This window comes from Ambystoma mexicanum, chromosome 14, assembly GCF_040938575.1.
Source record: "Ambystoma mexicanum isolate Mex_15411 chromosome 14, UKY_AmexF1_1, whole genome shotgun sequence".
In the NCBI taxonomy this organism is placed as follows: domain Eukaryota; kingdom Metazoa; phylum Chordata; class Amphibia; order Caudata; family Ambystomatidae; genus Ambystoma; species Ambystoma mexicanum.
Window position 1 is genome coordinate 180,535,282 of NC_090940.1, and position 20,239 is coordinate 180,555,520.

Below are 20,239 nucleotides of genomic sequence, written 5' to 3' on the forward strand. Positions count from 1 at the left end.
GCTCTGGACATCCAGCAGGCCCGATGTTGCTACCCACATCAGCTCTCTGGATGCCCAGCGCCTCTGGGGGTTGGGGCCTGCTCTGGACATCCAGCAGGCCCGATGGTGCTACCGACATCAGCTCTCTGGATGGCCAGAGCCTCTGGGGGTTAAGGCCTGCTCTGGACATCCAGCAGGCCCGATGTTGCTACCCACATAAGCACTCTGGATGCCCAGCGCCTCTGCGGGTTGGGGCTTGCTCTGGACATCCAGCAGGCCCGATGGTGCTACCGACATCAGCACCCTGGATGGCCAGCGCCTCTGGGGGTTGGGGCCTGCTCTGGACATCCAGCAGGCCCGATGGTGCACCCGACATCAGCACCCTGGATGGCCAGCGCCTCTGGGGGTTGGGGCCTGCTCTGGACATCCAGCAGGCCCGATGGTGCTACCCACATCAGTACTCTGGATGCCCAGCGCTTCTGGGGGTTAGGGCCTGCCTGCTGTGGACATCCAGCAGGCTCGATGGTGCTACCAACATCAGTACTCTGGATGCCCAGCACCTCTGGGGGTTGGGGCCTGCGCTGGACATCCAGCAGGCCCGATGTTGCTACCGACATCAGTACTCTGGATGCCCAGCGCCTCTGGGGGTTGGGGCCTGCTCTGGACATCCAGCAGGCCCGATGGTGCTACCGACATCAGCACTCTGGATGCCCAGCGCCTCTGGCGGTTGGGGCCTGCTCTGGACATCCAGCAGGCCCGATGGTGCCACCAACATCAGCACTCTGGATGGCCAGCGCCTCTGGGGGTTGGGGCCTGCTCTGGACATCCAGCAGGCCCAATGGTGCTACCAACATCAGCACTCTGGATGCCCAGTGCTTCTGGGGGTTAGGGCCTGACTGCTCTGGACATCCAGCAGGCTCGATGGTGCTACCAACATCAGTACTCTGGATGCCCAGCACCTCTGGGGGTTGGGGCCTGCTGTGGACATCCAGCAGGCCCGATGGTGCTATGGGACACCAGCACCATCTGGAGTGGGGGCACAGCAAGCCATGCCCCTGACCATGCGGACCTCTGCCACCGTACTGGCACAAGGGTCCCACGGCATCAGGGCATGCAGGCCTGTGCTTCCACAGGTAGGCCTGCAGACCTACATAAATGAGACACGTACTCAGTCGCTCCTCTTTGGGAGTCTGCAGCCATTCTGTCGGGCATGTGTGCAGAGGCTCCTTTTATTAGTTTGGGCCATGACACAGTCATGGCCCATGTTAAAAGGGCAACATACAGGGGAGGGACACATTCCCCTTAAAGGGGCAACACACTTGAAAGGGTCACACACCACAGGCTTGGAACATTCTAGCACAATTGACTGTGAAAAGACAATGGTGTAATGTGAAACACGCTTGTTATTTACATGTCGTCTACCAATCAAGGCCCGGAAGTCAGAATGGTCCCAAATCAATGTGCCTTTTTACACCCATTGCCAAAAACAATTAATGCCACCCGCCGTGTCTGTGCGTGGCGGTCGCCATTAAGTGAAATCCCTATGGATTCCAGCAGCTCTAGCCACAGAAAACTGGATGCACGTGGCGGTACAGGCTGCTTGCGGAGACCATAGCGGACTTTCCTCTCCAACTCCATGATGTGAATTCACAAGCAAGGCATGGGTCGCAATTTACTGGAGGAGAACGTGTGTCCACAGAAATGCCCCCGCCCCTCCCCCGTGTGTTCACTTACTGCTGGGGCTGAAATCCCCTCTTGTGATATTCCTATGTCACTACCCTCTTTGCTTTACTCCTGTCTTTGAGTTGTTGAGCTTTCGAATGTAATATGCAGTGTGTGACAGTGACATGCCACTACTTTACCACATGTATCATCTTCCCCTGGCGTTTAACCTCTGCTTAAGCGATCCTTCCCAAGCAGGTCATTAAGTGTCCCCCTCACCCCACCCCCACGTTATCCTTCAGTTTTCCATTAACCCTTACCACACCTTTCCTGTAAAAAAAGAAAAACCCATGTTGCTTCCCTTTCAGCTCACTGTAACCCGAATTCTATAACAAGGGGATAACAAGGAGACCTGATCTCTCACCCGCTAGGACACATGACTGCACAGGTTCTTTCTTTCTACCTAGTTGTCATAAGCATCTGGTAACCATGGGTTACCGCCTCCAGTATGCGGCTGTACATTTCTGTGTCTTTGTTATGTTCTGGTGAACATTCTGGGCGGCTTATGGTTCCCAATGAAAATCTGTGTAGTAATGTGGCAAGAGCTGCTACTTTTGGGGGGTGTTCACCATACTCAGGGAGGTACGTAGAGTTATTTAGGCCGTAACACCCCAATATGTTTACCTAATGTGTTATTTCTCTCTCTATCTCTCACATACACACAGTCCCTCTCTTTCTCTCTCCCTCTTATCTCGTGGCCCTCTCGCTTTCCTTTCCACCTCTCTCATGCTCTCCTCCAGCAACAGTTCAAGAATGTAGACAATGGGCCTCATTCCGAGTCGGGCGGTCTGGTAAAAAAGTGCCGGTAGCCGAGGCACCTGTGTTACCTCCAGCTAAAGACTGGCCAAAAAAAGCCCTTGTTACCGTGACTGGCACTCAATGAATGGGGATTTAGAGCGCTCTGCGGGCACCTGTGCCAGTAAAGGTAAGTACCAGCTGTCAGTATCCTGGCGGCTCTACCGCCAGGATACCGGCATACTCGGAATGAGCCCCGATATTATGTCAAAATGGTATTTTATCGTCCTGCAAACCCGTTCTCGCTGGATTTTTTGATAAATTGTCCACTTTGACTTGACCTCCTCTTATCCTTGTCCTGAAAGTGCCATCATCCAGGTGCATTAGCCTTTTCCATGTAGGGGCATTAAAACGTTCCTGTTGAAAGTAGAATGGATGCATACGCCCTAGGGGTTTTGAAAGGATTAATGAATCGACAAATAAATAAACTTATCAGTTGGCATGACAGAGCAAATGACACAGATGCAATGTATTTTAGCCTCTAACTCTGGTAAAAGGTGCCACAGGTGATGGCTGCTTTTAGGATAACAATGACACATAATTCATTTTATTATATGTATGATTTGTATATAGAACCACACAACTTTTCAGCAGATTCAGGGCACTTTGGGGAAAGTGACCAATAAATAACACAACTGGAAAGCAGGGAAGAAGTTGGCACAACAAGATTTCAAGTGAAGACAAGACTGTGGGCCTCATTACAAGTTTGGCGGTGCAGTAAAAAAGTGGTGGTAATTCCGTTCCCACCACCTTTTTTAGCGATAACAGAACTACCGCCATTTTGACTGCACCGCCAAACTATGAGATTGGTCTTAAATTACTAAAATGCCAAAATTGGTTGATTTTCTACCGCTCGTGGTACATCCTGCAAAATCCCCATGGAATCCTAGGGACTCCAGAAATTGGGACTACCACTGCCATAACACCACTTGGAATCCTGTGGTAATTCCACAGGACCGAGTGGCAGTAACATTCAACCTTTTTTTTTACTGAATTACCACCAATCTCAGAAGGAGGCCCTCTGTGCTTTGTGGAGGAGGTAGGTTTTGAGCCTTTTCCGCAAGCACTTCCTGAAGCCATTCTCCAAGTGTAAGGGTAGAGGAAGATAGTTCCAGATGAAAGAGCCTTTTGTGTCCTCCCCCAAAAAGTGTACATCCCACCTGGAGGAGGGATTGCAAGCCTTAAGGGGCTGGTCAGTTGGAACGGAAGAAGCCATTCACTGCTGTAGTTCATGTCCTCAACAAAGTGGACTTTTCAGGGAAGTAAAAAAACTGGATGTAACTGATTTAACTCCAGTTTTTCTGGTCTGCATATTCTGAATTCCAAAGCCACAAGCAAATAATACCATCAGCATATGCATGGCGGTATTACCTCCAAAGAAACTAAAGGAATGGCCTCCAGTGGAATTACTTCCAGAGCTAACTCCTATACTGTCCATTGAAGTCCTATGAGGCTTCAGAATGGGGACTAACCACAGCTCATAATCAGGTGGAAATTCCACAACTACCACCAGCGAATACCTTTGCAAAATCTCATTGAGCACTCTGACCTTCATGACTTGACCTATTACCCTATTAAATGCAGCCCCTTTCCTTTCAATGATCAGGAAAATACGTGTTGGAGTTCTGCGGGGGAGTGGGTTATCAGAAGGGCTGCACTTCCTTAAATGTGTCCACCAGTTGTTTGGACCAGCCTTCCATCTGGCATTGGCTCATCGTTACTGCACTTGATCAAGTGACCCATGAGAGTGGCATCTCTCAGCACTTACCCCAGTTTCTGGCTGACTGGGCACACTTAGGTTCCCCACACCCCCCTGCACTTGTCCTTCCCCTCTCCCCACTCCTGTACCGTCTGTGTACTTTCACGATCTGAACGTACCATGCCTTGCAGATCGTCTATCTTCCCTGTCTCCCCTCCTTGCATGGTGGCGCCACAATGCACTTAGAAAAACTGCAGAACCGTCGTCGGACCTATTTGCTGTTATCTACACTGTCAACTGTATTATATGCACTCACTCAGCTTGTGCAGATTTGTATCATTCAGAAATTCAAGGGCTCTGAGTGACTTTTGTTTTTCTCCCTTGTTCCCTCCCTCCTTGAGCGCTTTGAAACACTTGCCTTGTGTATGGGCGCTTTACAAATAAACATTACCATACCATTACCATACCATTCAGAAGGCCAGAGTCCCCTGCATTCCCAAATAACATTCCCTATTGCTGCATTTTCCTGGCTGTCAGGAATCAGCTATATCATGTGCTTAAAACGTTGCCTATCCTGATTTCACGACGTCATAACATTTACATGCCAAATGAGCTTCGGCGGGGGGCGGAACCAGTTGGTTGTCATTGGTAGAATGTGATGCGGCGCTTGCGGGCCAACATGTACAGGCCAGCCCCCTACTGAATGTTGCAGGCAACAACACTCACACATGGTGTTTTGATAATGATTCTCCCCGTGGTAATTATCCAGCCCTCGGCTGAAAGGTGCAGGTGGCCAGCTGGTACAAACAATGCACTTGCACTGTCTGCAGTTGTCGAATTGTTTCAGCCTTTGTTTCTTGTTTTTTCAAAACATTTTTGCCTTGGCTTTTACCGATTACCGCGCAGGCATAAAATGTCCACTATGAATAGAAGTCCTCACCCCTTAGACAATGCACAACATAAACTGAATTGTTTCAAGGCATGTAATCATGGGTTGTTTTTTATTATCAATATCAGTGTTATTTTTTGCATCTACCCAGTGGTACTCTTTTTAACTACCGTGCAGGATGAAAAGCAAAGTCTGCCCTGCCAGAATTTGCAAGCATAGGTTAAAGGGAGATCTTTGCAGCGGGTGCTCATCCTTCTGAGCTATCTTCCCCGAGGGGCAATGTGCCTAATTCATAAAATGTCTCAGCCACCAATGTATCCACAGGATCATGGTGACTTGGTGACTGGTAGCAGCAACCACAGTTCTAAGGCATACATTAAGTAACCAATTAGGGGGCACACTGTAATGACATAATGGGCCTCATTATAAGTCAGCTAGTCCGGAAATAAAGGTGCCAGTAACAATTTACCGGCACCTTTTCTGGACCGGCTCACTTCGAGTCTGCCGGTAAGGCACTGAACAACCGACCAAGGTTGGAATACAATTCCTGGCGGGGCATAATTGTGGCTTCTTCCAGTGGAATTCTCTGCCGGTTGAGTGAGTTCAATTCTTGGGCAACTCCCTTGGTATCTACACTGCAGCCTTTGCTGAATGCCTCATCAGATATATGCTCATTCTCACGGTCTTGTTTCTCTTACTCATGCCTTCTCAGATCCTCAGCTACTAGACTGCACGCACAGCCAAATCCTTGCATCTCTATTTTCGAAATACAGCTAACCTTATTCCCCTCTCCTGTTCTCCCATATCTCCCGCCATATCTATCGGTCTTCTAAACGTCAGCTCTGTCTGCAATAGAGCTCACTTAGTCTTTGATAGTCTCTTCAGGGTAATGATACAATCCCCTACCTAACTTAAACATGGTTTATACCTTCTGATGCTACAACCCGATATCCACTTACCTCCGCTAGTGCTGGATTTTCCCATACCATACAGACAAAGTTGACCACACGGGACTCTTGTTCCGTTCTTCTTTTCCTCTCCCTCCCACTTCAATTTTTTCATCCTTAGTTTGAGTAGCATTTCTCTCGAGCTAGTCATTCATTCCTCCTGTTTTTTTAAATTATGTATCACCCTTTTGGCCCTCGTTCCTATTTTTGTGATGACCTCGACTCTCTCCCATCTTCTATTTTACCTCTTGACCTCTTGTGTTTTGCTCTTGGTGACTTTAACTTCCATGTCTCAACAATTAATTCATCTGCATCAGTCCTTCCTTAAGTTCATTCGTATCGTCTTCTCCAATGCCCTACTCCCGCTTCTCACATTTCTGGATCCTAGCTTGATCTCATATTTTCCTCTCACTCTCTCGATTCCTCTATTATCATTTCTCCCTTCTTCTCTTCAAGTGAAGGTCTTCTCCTTTGTCCCTCTCTCCTTGATCCTGTCTTTTCTACCCAAATCCCTCTCCTACTTACCCCACCGTCATTTTGACTTGTACCTCTCACTTTGGCCAAACAGTTACTAGCGCTCTTCCTTCTCTCTCTGAATTTTTTCAACTCTCTGCAGACTTTGCTTTAACCTCTCCTGATACTGCTCTCATCACTCTAGATCTTCTTCATTCTACCCGCCCCTTTCGTCTTTCTCGTAAACCTACTTAACCATGACTAACAGCTCAACTCTTGTCGCTATGCTCTTCACTACGTCTGGCTGAAAGACTTTGGAAACAATCTCAGTCATCTGCTGAACTTTACTCCCTCTCCTCTTTAGAGCCCTCTCTACTAATTGCCATGAAGCAATCCTGTTCTGCTCTTGTTCTCTCTCTCCTCATTCACACCACCTATTCCAGACTCGGAATCATATTCGATCTCCTGCTGCAGCAGACCCGTCCCTTTCTTCATTTATTAGCCCCGCTGACTTTGCTTGTTTCTTTAATGACAAAGTTCTTCTCCTGGGGTCCTCCACTCAATCAGCATCTAGTGTCAATCATATACCTCCATTGTTTTCTTCTCCGGTAACGTCTAGATTTTCATCTTTCTCTCTTCCTTCAGATTCTGACACCATTCAATGTATTTCTTGTGCCCATCTTTCTACCTCTCCTCTTCATCAAATTCCCTCTTCTCTTATTCCTAAGGTTTTTTCTTCCCTTATCCCTTTGCTAACTACCGTCTTTAATATCTCTCTCTCTCTCCACTCCATGCTTTCTTTCCTCTTTTCAGCCTGCTGTGGTTTTGCCTATTCTTAAGAAACCTTCCACTGTTCTGTCTTGATCTTCTGATCATTTTCTTCTATTTCTCTTAAGCCCTTTCTCTCAAACATTCTTGAACGTATCGTCTATGCCCAAGTATCTTAACCGTAACTCTTTGCTTTCTTCTTGTCACTCTGGATTCCATCCTCTCCACTGTACTGAAACCACTCTCTTTTGTGTCTCCTATTCTTTACTTTCGGTCCGCCACACTAAAACAATCTTAAATCTTGATTCTACTGAAGAGGAAGTGTCAAGTATCGCTCCCACTCCAGTTGTCCCCCCTCGTAGTGCCTAGTACTTTTATACCAAAATATGTGACGTATGATGAACAGATAAACAAACAGAGAGCAGCACATGGGCTCTGCCCAGTACCTATCAGAATAACAGCACCTATTCAAGTACCGACACCTAAGAAAACATGGACAGTAATGTATTCATTGAGAAAGCCATATTTACAGTCGAGATAAAATGACGGTTGTCAGAATGGAGTATCCGAAGTAGCCAAGAAGATAATGAAGGAAGATGAATGGTGACGTCATAAGATATCGTACTGACGCACATATAAAAGATATAATGACCTGAGAATGCTAACAAGAGATGAGAGACTATGAATAAATGACATTTTTGAGCCCGCAATGAAGAAGTTGATGTTAAAATAAAGAAACTCATGCCACATACATGATGAAGATATTCAGTCAGTTTAAATGTGTACAGATGCAAATAACCGCAAGAAGCAAAGAAAACATGAAACTTGCTTATGCTTAATAGTAAATAGACTGCGGCAAGCACCAAAATATACAATTATATACCTCCAAAGCACTTTACGTAGAAGTATAATTCCACTATGCACATGAACAGAATTGAACAAAAGGGTACTAAAGGCCTCAAAAGGAGTGTGTCGCAGTAAGAAAATCGAGACTCAAGGCAGTACGAAACCCAGCAGAGGATGATCATGCCAAGAAGCTAAGGTCTTATCTGGCTGGAAAAGGCCGACATTGGATACAATTAAGGAGAAAATAACAGAAGATCCTGTTCAGAAAGGTCAAGTTAAGCCACAGATGGCGGAGGACTGGTCGAATTAAATGAAATATACAAAATGACACAGAGAAAATGCCAATTTCACGGTGTCCAGTCACGTGACAAGGCAGGCTGGAAGAGTGAGACTTTCACACCTACGCATGGATGCCCGCCATGCCCATACTCCTTAAAAGTTCTCAAAACCACAGAGCAGACTCAAGGCCAAAATACAAAGCAGTAATTGACACATGGCTACTGAGGTGAAGATTGATTGTAACATAATTGGTGAGGAACTGGGATGAAGGTGAGCTCCTCTGCACCTGGATGTTCTTGGAAACGTATGAGTGGGGTTGATGCCAACCCAATCATAGTGGACCATGTAATCTAGGGTCCTATAGTGAGTAGAGCGAATGGGACGTTGTAATTTAGTGACGTTCATAGTGGCCATTTTGAAGGGAGGGCTTAGTTGCCCCACCTGGCATTGATTATCCAATCCCCTTTCTCCATTACCACATACAGATATAGCACCTATGTTAAAGTTACCTTATTATAACCAATCACGTTGCATGTTAGGTTTTTACGAATTACCACGGAGAATGATGTCAGCAATGACGAATTACTGCTATAAATACTGTGTTTTTTCTAAAAGTGAAGAGAGCGAGAAGATCGAGCGGTTGATGATGTTCGTTGTACTCCCCGTTTTATGAACTTGTCATTAAACTGATTCCTTTTGCCAAACTATTGAGTTGTCATAGTTATTTGATGCATGAGTATGAATCTGCATCCCCATCTATCTCGAGGGTACTGCTACTCATCTTAAAAGGCTGTTTGAGAGATCATCCAGTTCACTACTATATCTCTCTGCGGCCTTTGACAATGTTGATCACCATCTGCTTCTCTTTCCTTTTTCCTTTCTGATTCTGTCCTTAAATGTTGTCAGTCCTACCTCTAAGATCAAATATTTTCAGGCACTTGGGTGAGTAAATCATCTACCACCTTTCCACCGCCATCATGGTGTTCCTCAAAGTTCTTGGTCTTCTCCTCTTCTCACACTGTACATCATCTCTTGCAGATGGTATCAATTTCTTTGGTCTCTCCTGCCACTTCTATGCTGACGATTCTCACATTTATCAATCCTTTCCTTCTTACTCAGAATCCATTAATGCTAAGATTACTGCTTTCTTATTTTCTATCCCATTATGGATGCATACTCATTTCTTTGCATCTCATTTCCTCCAAAACTGAAATTCTCTACATTCCCTCTCCTACCACCGACCCCATTTTCCCCCTCTACTATTTCATTTCCTACTTCCCTTATTCCTATATCTCTACATGCTCCTCGCAAACCTTGTGTTACCTTTGACGCTTGACTTTCATTTTCGATCTACCTCTCCAACACTATTTGTTCTTGTCTACTAGAGTGATCACTTTCTCCTATCCTCCCACCTCACCCTCCCTACCCCACAGGCAAAGCCACCCTCATCATTGCCACCCACCCTCTCGGTCATCCGACCCATGAAGCGCGTGTCAGTTGCGGCTTTCGCTGCCACCTTCTTGCCCCCCCCCTTCCCCTTCGGCTGACTCCCACCCTGACACAGCCCTCTCCTTGCTCCACTCTGCTATATCTGATACTCTTGATATCCTTGCCCCTGTCATGAAAATCCACCTGAAGCCCAAAGCCAAATGTAACTCCTGGTATGATTCGGATCTCGTCACCCTAAAACGCAAGTGCAGGGTGGCAGAGAGGAAATGGCGTGCTTCATGTTCATCCTCTGACAAACTGGCCTGCCGCCTGCTCCAAAGGCAATACCGTCTCTCTGTTCTCACCAAGAAGAGAGCCCTTATCCAAGCCCGCATCTCTGCGGCATCTAACAACTCGGCTGAACTCTTTAAAATCTGCAAGGAGCTTGCCAACCCTGCTGCAGTCTCTACCTCTCCTGTCCCCTCCCAGGCCCTCTGCACTGCACTGGCCTCCCACTTCATCTCTAAAACTCAGGACATCCTGTCCTCACTCTCTTCCTATCACCTCCCCCCCCTCTCTTCCCTGCTCTTCCTCTGGCCCTTCTGCAGCCACCCCTCCTCCCTCCTTCTCTGCCTTTCCCCTTTTTTCTGCTGACGAGGTTTCCAGACAAGTCCGATCTATGAAAGTCTCGTCTAAACAGATTCACCCTTGTTCCTCCAAAACTATCAAGGACCACATCGACTCCCTGGCTCCTGCCCTGGCTGACTTTTGCAACCACTCCTTCGCCTCTGGAGTCTTCCCATCCCCCCTCAAGCACTCCATTGTGCACCCTCTCCTTAAGAAACCCTCTGCCGACCCCTCCTGTCCGGCTAACTATCGCCCAATCTCCATCACTCCCTTCCTGGGCAAGCTCCTGGAGAAACTGGCCATCTCCCAGCTTAACCTCCATGCTGAAGCTGTTGATAGTCTCCATGACCATCAATCTGGCTTCAGAGCGGCCAGAAGCACGGAAACTGCTCTCCTGAACATCCGTGAGGACCTGCTCTTGAACCTCGACTCCAACACTCCGTGTGTTCTCATTCTGCTCGATCTCTCTTCTGCCTTTGACACTGTCAACCATGCCATCCTGCTCAACCGTCTCCGTGATAACCTGGATATCACTGGTCAGGCTCTGGCGTGGCTGACCTCTTTCCTTTCCAATCGACCCTCCCAGGTCCAACTTGGGTCCTTCCTCTCTGACATCTTTTTCTCCACCTGTGGCGTTCCCCAGGGATCTAATCTCTCTCCCTGGCTGTTCAACCAGTATCTGGCACTCCTTGCCCACCGCATCGCCGCCCTCTGCCATAACTTTCAGTGCTATGCGGACGATACCCAGCTCATTTTCAGGCTACCCTCGGCCTCCTCCTCTCCCTCCCTCCCTCATCTCTGACTGTCTGTCTGCTATCCAGGAATGGTGTGCTGCCAATGACCTCTGCCTTAATGCTAGTAAGACTGAGATCCTACTCATCGGCACACCCACTCCCTCCTTCCCTGCAGCTCTCTGGCCGGCCTCTCTTGGCCCTCTTCCTGCTCCTACCTGCAAGGCAAAAAACCTCGGGGTCATCTTCAACTCCACACTCTCCTTCTCTCCTCATATATCTGACGTCTCTAAGAAGTCACATTACCAGCTGCACCTCCTCAGAGGTATTCTTCCCTTCCTCTCCTTCCCCCAGAAGCTCACTGTCTCCCGAGCCCTGGTTCTCTCGAAGCTGGACTAGTGTAACAGCCTCTATCTTAATCTGCCTGCCTCCACTCTCCGCCCTCTGCAACTCATCCAGAACAGAACTGCGAGACTTGTCCTTGGCTTCAAGCCCAGGGACCGTATCTCTCCGGGACTGAAATCTCTACACTGGCTCCCAGTGGCTGCGAGGATTAAGTTCAAACCCTCTGCATTGTCCACAAGGTCTTCTGGGGCCTAAATACCTTCAACTCTCTCTTCCTAAATATCTTCCTTCCCGAGCCCTACGCTCATCCGTCTCCAACTCCCTCAGGGTCAGCCGCTTCTCGAAGCAACAAGCTGGGGGTAGATCTCTCTCCGCGACAGGGGCCTCCCTCTGGAACAGTCTTCCTGCCTCCATGAAACTTGAGGAGAACCATCTCCGGTTCCGGAAGCACCTCAAAACCTTCCTCTTCACTTCTGCTTTCTCTCTCCCTCTCCCCTGCTAAATTCTTCACCAAAACTGCACTGATTCTGCAACTGGGCCACTCTCACCGACCTCGGTCCTGGGCCCAGTCACTCTTCACTCTTCACTTGCACTGCCTCCCTGGCAACCCCTGCACTGTGGGACTGTCTCTGTATCACTACAGCCCCCCCCCCAGCACTTGTCTGCACTTACCTTGCACTTGCCACCAGCTGGCCCTATTTATTTATTATTTTATTTCTATTCTACTTATTTGTACTGCACTCCCCCCCATCCCCCTTCCCCTTGCACTTTTTCCCTTCCCCCTACCCCTGCACTTGCGCGGTCTGAATGACACCTGGCCTAGTAGGATCGTTGTCTGTCTTCCCCTTGTTCCCCCCTCCCTGCCTCGTCGCGCCTTGAAACACTTGTGTATAGGCGCGTTACAAATGCCATATCATATCATACTACAGCTTTATAATATTCAGAAAGCTTGCCACTTTCTCTCCTTCCAAGCTAATAAACTCCTGAGCTCTACTTTAGTCTGCTCAACAGTCGCTTTTGCTCCACTCTTTGCATCTCCCGGCCTACCATCTTGTTCCATTACTATCCACTTTCATTTCTTCTATCCATACTCTATTTCTTCTTTATGCTCACACTTCTATCTCTGCTTCCCTTCAATCCATTTCTTGGCTCTCTTTGAATCTGGACTCCTTTTTTAATTTTATATGCACTGTTTATAAATGTATACATGGTCTTGCCTCTCCTTATCTTTCCTCTCTAGCCTCCTCCTTTGTCCCTGGTCGATCACTACGTTCCAAATCTCTTTTTCCCATAAAAAATAACAATCTACAAACCAAAGAGGCCCCTCCGATCCAGCAACGAAATCCGCCTGGAACTAAAACCATACCTTGAGAAAAAACTTGGAGGCACCTCCTTCTACCACTTAGCCGCAAAAACCTGGAACAACATCCCAAGAGATCAGAAACACCGAAGATCACCACAAATTTAGGAAATTATTAAAAACCTGGCTCTTCAAGACCACAGACTCACCCTGAAAATCGAAACGGGAAAAAGGGATGACAGAACAGGAAAGGACAATAACATCCCTAGAAACGACAGGGAAGCTCCCGCAATGCCAGGCAGGTGACACAGGATAGACTTAAAACACAGGTAACACCCATTGAGACTGAGTCAACTATCCCAGCCAATCCCCTCTTCACTCCACCTCAATTGCTACCATGTACCAAAATATCAATAGGATTGCAGAGACATTGGCAATCACCACATTAGTTGAGTGGTGGACATTGGCAGGCGCACTGGAAGAAAAAAGGGCAGGTAAGGAGGACAGGAAGGGTTGTGATGGAGACTGGTTGAGGTGGGGGCAAGATGTGAAAGGGACCTTAGTGCAAGATGGGCCCAGTTCAGGACAGAGGAGCTTCAAGAGAGACTTTGCAAGCCCAGTGCCTCAATTAAGAATAGAGATGCCAACTAACCAATTCTACTAACAATTTCCACCTCTGCACACACCTCTCAAACTCCAAACTAAACACAACCACAAACCTACAGCACAACAAACCGCACAAACTTCACTACACTGCAACAACAAAACAAAAACACACATAGAACTCCACAACAGTACACGACGACTACCAGCTCCAAACAACCCAGGCCCAGCCAACGGACCCACTGGGCTGTGGCCGTCAACAGCACATCACTGCTCTCTTGCACTTTTCCTGCTTCCTCCCACTAACTGACCCACCCTTCCTCTTTCAGAGCCGCCAGGGGACCACTCCGGTGGTGATAGTGCGCGGTACAAATGTCCTTTAACATTAACATAAACCACCATGTGCGCTATCACGTTCCGATGCTTTTACTTGCTGGCTCCAAACACTGAAACTTTCTACCCCTTACTATCCATTCTTCCACCACTCTGTTTTCTGTTCTACTTTCAAAAATCACTTACTTTCTGTACAAATGTATTCTCTCCTCTTCGTTTTGTGCATTGGTTTTTCATGATTATGTACCGTTTTATTCTGGGAACGTGCTTTGGCGAAAGCGCTTTATAAATTAATAAACACAAATAAAACCTTTCCTGATGTTTACATGGAAGATCTGGCCATACCTTGACCCATAGAGAAGGGCGCCCAATGACGCCCAGCCGTGCCATGATCCACTGTACAAGTGCTTACATATAGTGCCTCTTAGTCTGCTTACTGTACGGTGCACAAGCAAACATAGGGGGTCATTACAAGTATACCGGTCGAGTAATCAAGTGCTGGTAACCTAGTATACTGGCAATATTACCAGACCGGATCATCCAGAGTAGTTCTGCCCGTAACACTGGCACTGATAACACTGCACACTTTGCAACCGGTGCCGGTAGCACAGGCACCGGTAGCAGCGGCACCTCCCTGGGTACTTTCCGGAAACACTGGCATCATGGAAACACAGTAACATTACGAGCATGGCCTTGCCTGTAATAAAGGCAGAATAATGCTGGTACTACTGGAAAATCTGCGCCGCAAACACCAGCACTGCAGATTGTAAAGAAGGCATGGTATCAACAGTAAAACAGACACGTGACCACAGTTCAAGGGTGTTTATTGAACTTTCACAAGGGTGAGATAAACGCCTAATCTAAACCTAAATCTACAGATAGGAGCAAGCTATGACCATCAATAATAATAATGCAGTCCTAGTGGTGTCTTGTCAAATTAAAAAGGGCCTGTACTAAAAAAACCTATTGCCAATCCGTACTACTAATTTACAAAATAAGGTGGGGTAATGTCCATGAAGAAGAAAAGTGTTCACAAAATGTTAAGTCAGAATGTTGAAGTTGCTGGCCTCCCTTCCCTGTGTTTTCAGCTAGTACAATGCTGTTCACTTGAGCAAAGCACACACTCTGGCTCCTGCGGCACAAGGATACAGTTCTATTTTCACAGTTAAAGACCTTCTGTGTCCAAGCCTCTTTACTTCTTGCAAGTCTCTTGACTCAGAGGGCCTTGTATACAAAAACAATATAAAAATGTTATTTTCCTTTTCCAGCACTCAATTTGGGTGTTCACCCTGGATCCCACTCGGCTGGGCTCAGATCCTTTTCACAACAAGAAGTTCAATGTTGGATCCCCCTCTTCCAAGCCCAGATCCCTTTCAAACTATGTTCAGATAATTCTTTCTCGGGTGACTCACGGTTCATCCCAGATGCCCCTCAGCCGGGCTCAGATTCCTTTCTTTCGCTCAATTAGTCTCCCTTAGCCGTGCTCGAACCAATTGTGTTGTATTTTAAACTATTGAAGACTTTGAATGTGCACAGGGTTTTGCTTGACCAGTTGCATGACCACTTAGATGTCAATATTCCTTTTTGTCAAACTCAGCATCAGTTGGATACCTAAAAGAGACTTTTGAATGAGCACCCATGTGGCGCCGGTCCACTCTGTGTATGGTTTCTTTTCTCCCAAAGTTCAATTATAAAGTTCAACTACTCCTTTTGGTTTCCAATTATATGCATGTCGCTCTTTGCACACACCTCACACACTGTTCTCTTTATACAATGTTGCCGCTTGCAACCTTGGTTCAAAACACAACCTGGTTTGGTATAAGTCTCCCGACTCACTTCCTGTGCTTTCTTTTCTGACGCCGCTTTGTTGTAGGAGCCAAGGACAGTACCACAGTGGCAATCGTTCCTCCCTGCCTTGGTTATCGACGCGGGAGAGCCCTGGACATTGCCGACACACTGTGCAGGTTTGATGAGCCTTAGTTCCTGGTCTTTGGTTTCTTACTTTGCAAGGCTCACAAAAGTAACAGTCTTTAGAGGTTACAGGTACTTCCCTCCTTGTGATTCTCTCTGGTCTCGCCTTCTTTCTCCTTGTATTAAACTGTCATCTTGGAACTGCTGTTTCCTCGTGTGGTATGCCTCGCTCAGAGTGTGTCTTCCCGCTCCGCCTTTTATCCGTGTGGGGAAGTGTGATGGAAGTCAGGTGTGTGTAATAATCCATAATTGCCTGACCGTGCCTGTCCATGGTGTTGGGACATGTCATGTTTGACAAAAAGGAATATTGACATCTAAGTGGTCATGCAACTGGTCAAGCAAAACCCTGTGCACATTCAAAGTCTTCAATAGTTTAAAATACAACACAATTGGTTCGAGCACGGCTAAGGGAGACTAATTGAGTGAAAGAAAGGAATCTGAGCCCGGCTGAGGGGCATCTGGGATGAACCGTGAGTCACCCGAGAAAGAATTATCTGAACATAGTTTGAAAGGGATCTGGGCTTGGAAGAGGGGGATCCAACATTGAACTTCTTGTTGTGAAAAGGATCTGAGCCCAGCCGAGTGGGATCCAGGGTGAATACCCAAATTGAGTGCTGGAAAAGGAAAAGAACATTTTTGTATTGTTTTTGTATACAAGGCCCTCTGAGTCAAGAGACTTGCAAGAAGTAAAGAGGCTTGGACAGCCTCTTTACTTCTAAAGAGCTAAGTCCGTTGTCACTCACGGTGAACTGTCAGTGAGAATGTATTTGTGTCGGAAAAGGGGGGGGTTGAATTCCAAGGTATCCTACCCAGTAGGATGGGGAAAAGGTGTTATTGGGAAGGGGATACCACGTCTCACACTCTGGTGTCCCAATTTCACTCCCCGAGGACCCCTCATCCAGGTTATCCTCCCGCACTGATCCACCCCAGGAACTGGATCTAAAAGCGATGGCTGTGTCCTGGCCACCTGGATGACAGATCCTCGGGGACTAGCGGGGGAGACACCTTCAGGTTTCTCACAGGAGCAGCTGGAAAATGGGCCCAGGTGGGGAGGAAAAGGCCACAGGTTCACCTAATAATCCTAGGTGCACCCAATACACACATGAACAGCACAAAGGGGCCACACCTACCTCAAGAACACTTTCAGACACAACCTTGCTGCCACTCATTGTTGTATCAATGGACATGGGGAGGGATTGCAGTGTCCATTCGGCATGGTAGTTTAGATCAAAGCCCATAATACCGATCAGGAGTTGTGGGGGTGTCCCCTGCTCCCCCAGTTTGGTATTATGGGCTGCAGGGTTGTCCCCCGCATACATTAAAGGCAGTGCCGGGGACAAACGGCAAAATCCCAAAGGATCGAATTACAAAATGCGGGCAGGTTGGCTCTGCAATTTTGTACTTCGATCTTTTGGGATACGTTATTTTAACGTACATCCACATGGAAGCACTGCACGCTGGAGTGCAACTGTTTGAGTTGGAGCTGCATCAGTGGCAACAGAAGAACAGGAAGTGGAGGAGGAGGAGGGGGGAGGATAAATGTGATGCAAGTGGGGAGGCAGAGGCTTGCTGTGATACCCGCACAAGGACTACATTCTGAAGCTGGTGTCAGTCCTGCACTTCCTTGCCAGAGGCATGTTCCAGCACATGGCATATTGCAGCCTGCATTCTCCAGAGTGCTGGTGCCGGTACTGGAGGCTCTCTTATGCTATGTGGGTCAGCACATGGCCCTCCCAGGCACAGGTAAACGCTACCAAGGCCTGTGTCCATGCAATTGCGGGCATTCCTAAGGTGTTGGCAGAATTGGACTTTACACATGTAGGGCTGGTGGCCCCCACATCTCAGAGGAGGTGTACAGGAACACGAAGCAGTATAATTCACTCAATGTCTATGTGACCTTTGATGCCGACTTTAACATCACTCACTGCTGTGCCCGCTTCCCAGGATCAACCCACGACTACATGGTCCTGCGGAACAGCATCCTGCCTGCATACATGGCGCGTAATGGAGGACAAAGGACTTGAATGTTGGGTGATTACATGTACAACTACACACACATTGCTGCATGGGTCACAGGCCAAGGGGGGTGATGGCACAAATGCATGTCCCACAGCCACCCTGCATATACAGGATCAACAAGTGCATGCCCAATTGACTGCCCACAACTCACAAGAGTAACACGAGACTGGAGTATGATCATTGAATGAACAATCCATTCCTAACCCATAAGGACATGAACATGCAATGCACTACAGGTACCAGAATGCAACACCACCACTCCACCAATTCAAGTGTACCAGTGCACGTCCCATGAAGGCCCATGAAATGCATGTCCTGGTGAGGCATGATGCGTTCATGCAAACACTGACTGGGTAGAATCCGCAGTCACAGGCAACACCACTGTCGTACACCATCACTCGCACACGTCAAATGTCATTGTAAATGTGAATGTCAATGGTACTCATATAGCACACTGTTTCCACTGGCGTAGACACTTGGTGCTCGGGTGGGTCTGCAATGTGAGCAGCATAGGGATGGAAAGTCAGTGGGAATTGAAGGAGAGGGGCTTCAAGTCCATGCTGTGCCATTACAGGGTTCAGTGTCCACATGGCGTTCATGCAAGTCAATTAATGCCCAGTCCACATTGCGAGTATCGTGCAGTGTGTAGTCACAGTTGTGGTGGGGCATGGCGACGTCCACACCAGACAATGGGGACACCCATGCATACTGTTGACTCCCACTAGGGCCAGCCATGGCTAGTCATGTCCTACCCCAAGCTATCTATCCCAGGAACCCAAACCCAGCACAGACAGCATGTCACACAGTGGCTGTCCCAGGGTGCAGTAGGGTGCCTGAGGCATGGCCAGCCCACAGTACCAGATGCATGACTTGGACCACACACACAGCTGGGCTACGTGAAATACACTGTCCTGCCACATGCATCACATGGCTCACCTTGTGTTCTCCACCCTTGCAGGTGATTCTGGATATCCACTGCTTCCGTGGCTGATAACCCCTCAGAGTGATCCCCAGATGCAGGAGGAGACGATCTTCAATCTTTCACATGTGCGAACGAAGAAAACCATTGAGCAGACCTTTGGGCTATTGAAGGCACGTTTCCGATGCCTACAACGGTCTGGGGGTGTACTCATGTACAGGTCGGAGAAGGTGGGACAGATAGTCCTGGCCTGTGCAATGTTGCATAACATCTGCATCAGAAGCAACATCACCTACCCCCGGATTTGGACATACCACCACCAGAAGGAGAAGATGATGAAGATGGGGAGGCAGCACCAGCCATGCACAGGTACATGCGCATGGATGCCAGGGATGGGCTTGTTGCCCATCAAGAACTTGTTGACAATTTCTTCTGAGTCCCCCTCCATAAAATGCACAGCCCATGCCACTCAATAAATCCTGGCACATGCATAATGAATGTCTGCTCATTGATACAAGGACTTAACAAGATGTATTATTTCAGAAGTGATATCTATAACCAACACCCTGTGTCCCACTCACCATCCCCCACACCCACCCTCCTCACAGACCCCCTTCCCATACACATTCTCCCCTCACACCCTCTCACCACACCACTCCTCCCACTACCCACACACCCCCTCCCCACATCCTCCCTCCCCACCCACGCCCTCCCCATGCACCCCCTCCCCATTCCCACACCCCTCAAAAACAAAGTGTCATGAATGCTGTGCATCAATGTCATTTCCTATGCTACTTGGAATCATGGGCCTTGGCATGGACTGGTGAGCCCGAAAGCCACCGGGAACAGCGCCTTGGGCTGCCCTGGTGGAAGCTTGCTGGGGTGGTAGCACTGGTGGGGAGGTGAGATCCCTGGGCCCCCATGCCATCCAAGGCAGCCTGCAGTGTGTGTGTTAGTGACTGCAAGTGCAGACACACCCTCGTTCCCCCCCGCCCCCGACCTTCTGTGCCCAAACCAATAGGGTGGTGTTTGTGCGGCCGGCAAACATTCTCTCATCATCCAAGATTCCACCAGTTGCTGACAGACCATCTCTCTTATTTTGGGCATTGGTGGTGGTGGGGTGCTGTGCAGGTCTGAGGGGCTGAAGGTAGGCCTGTGGTAAGGGGTATGGTCCTGAGTGCTAACTATGCTTTTGCCTTCAACCACCACCTCACCATCATCTGTGGAGGTGCCAGTATAGGCCGGTGGCTGGTGTTGGGTTGTCGCGTAGACTGGTTGCGTTAGCAGGCTAGATGGCTGAGGTGCAGCAGCTGGCTGTGGTGCTGCAGCTGGCATTGGCTGGGATGTGGTGGTATTGCCATCCTGCGCGAGGTTTCCTGGGTTGTGGAGCGTCCAGCATTGTCACTGTCAGAGGATGTGCCTGTTAGGGTGAGATGGGTGTGTCCCTTCAACAGACTTTCATTGCACAGATACAACATTGTGTCGGGGGGAAATTCTGCCGGGGTCGGCCGGGCCGTCCGCAGGCCTCCAGGCAGGGAGGCCCCAACTCCTCCCGTGTATATCCCAGATGAGATAGAGTATGAGAC

The 20,239-nt window shown here is 48.3% G+C and overlaps 1 long non-coding RNA gene across 1 annotated transcript in view; it reads left to right on the plus strand.

Annotated features, from left to right (window-relative positions):
* Positions 1-19,147, plus strand: part of LOC138527264 (uncharacterized) — a 56,129-nt gene extending 36,982 nt beyond the window's left edge. Inside the window, exon 2 of the long non-coding RNA XR_011283842.1 lies at positions 18,693-19,147. This is a non-coding gene — a long non-coding RNA (uncharacterized lncRNA). The remainder of the gene's footprint in view (positions 1-18,692) is intronic.
* The last annotated feature ends 1,092 nt before the right edge of the window (positions 19,148-20,239 follow it).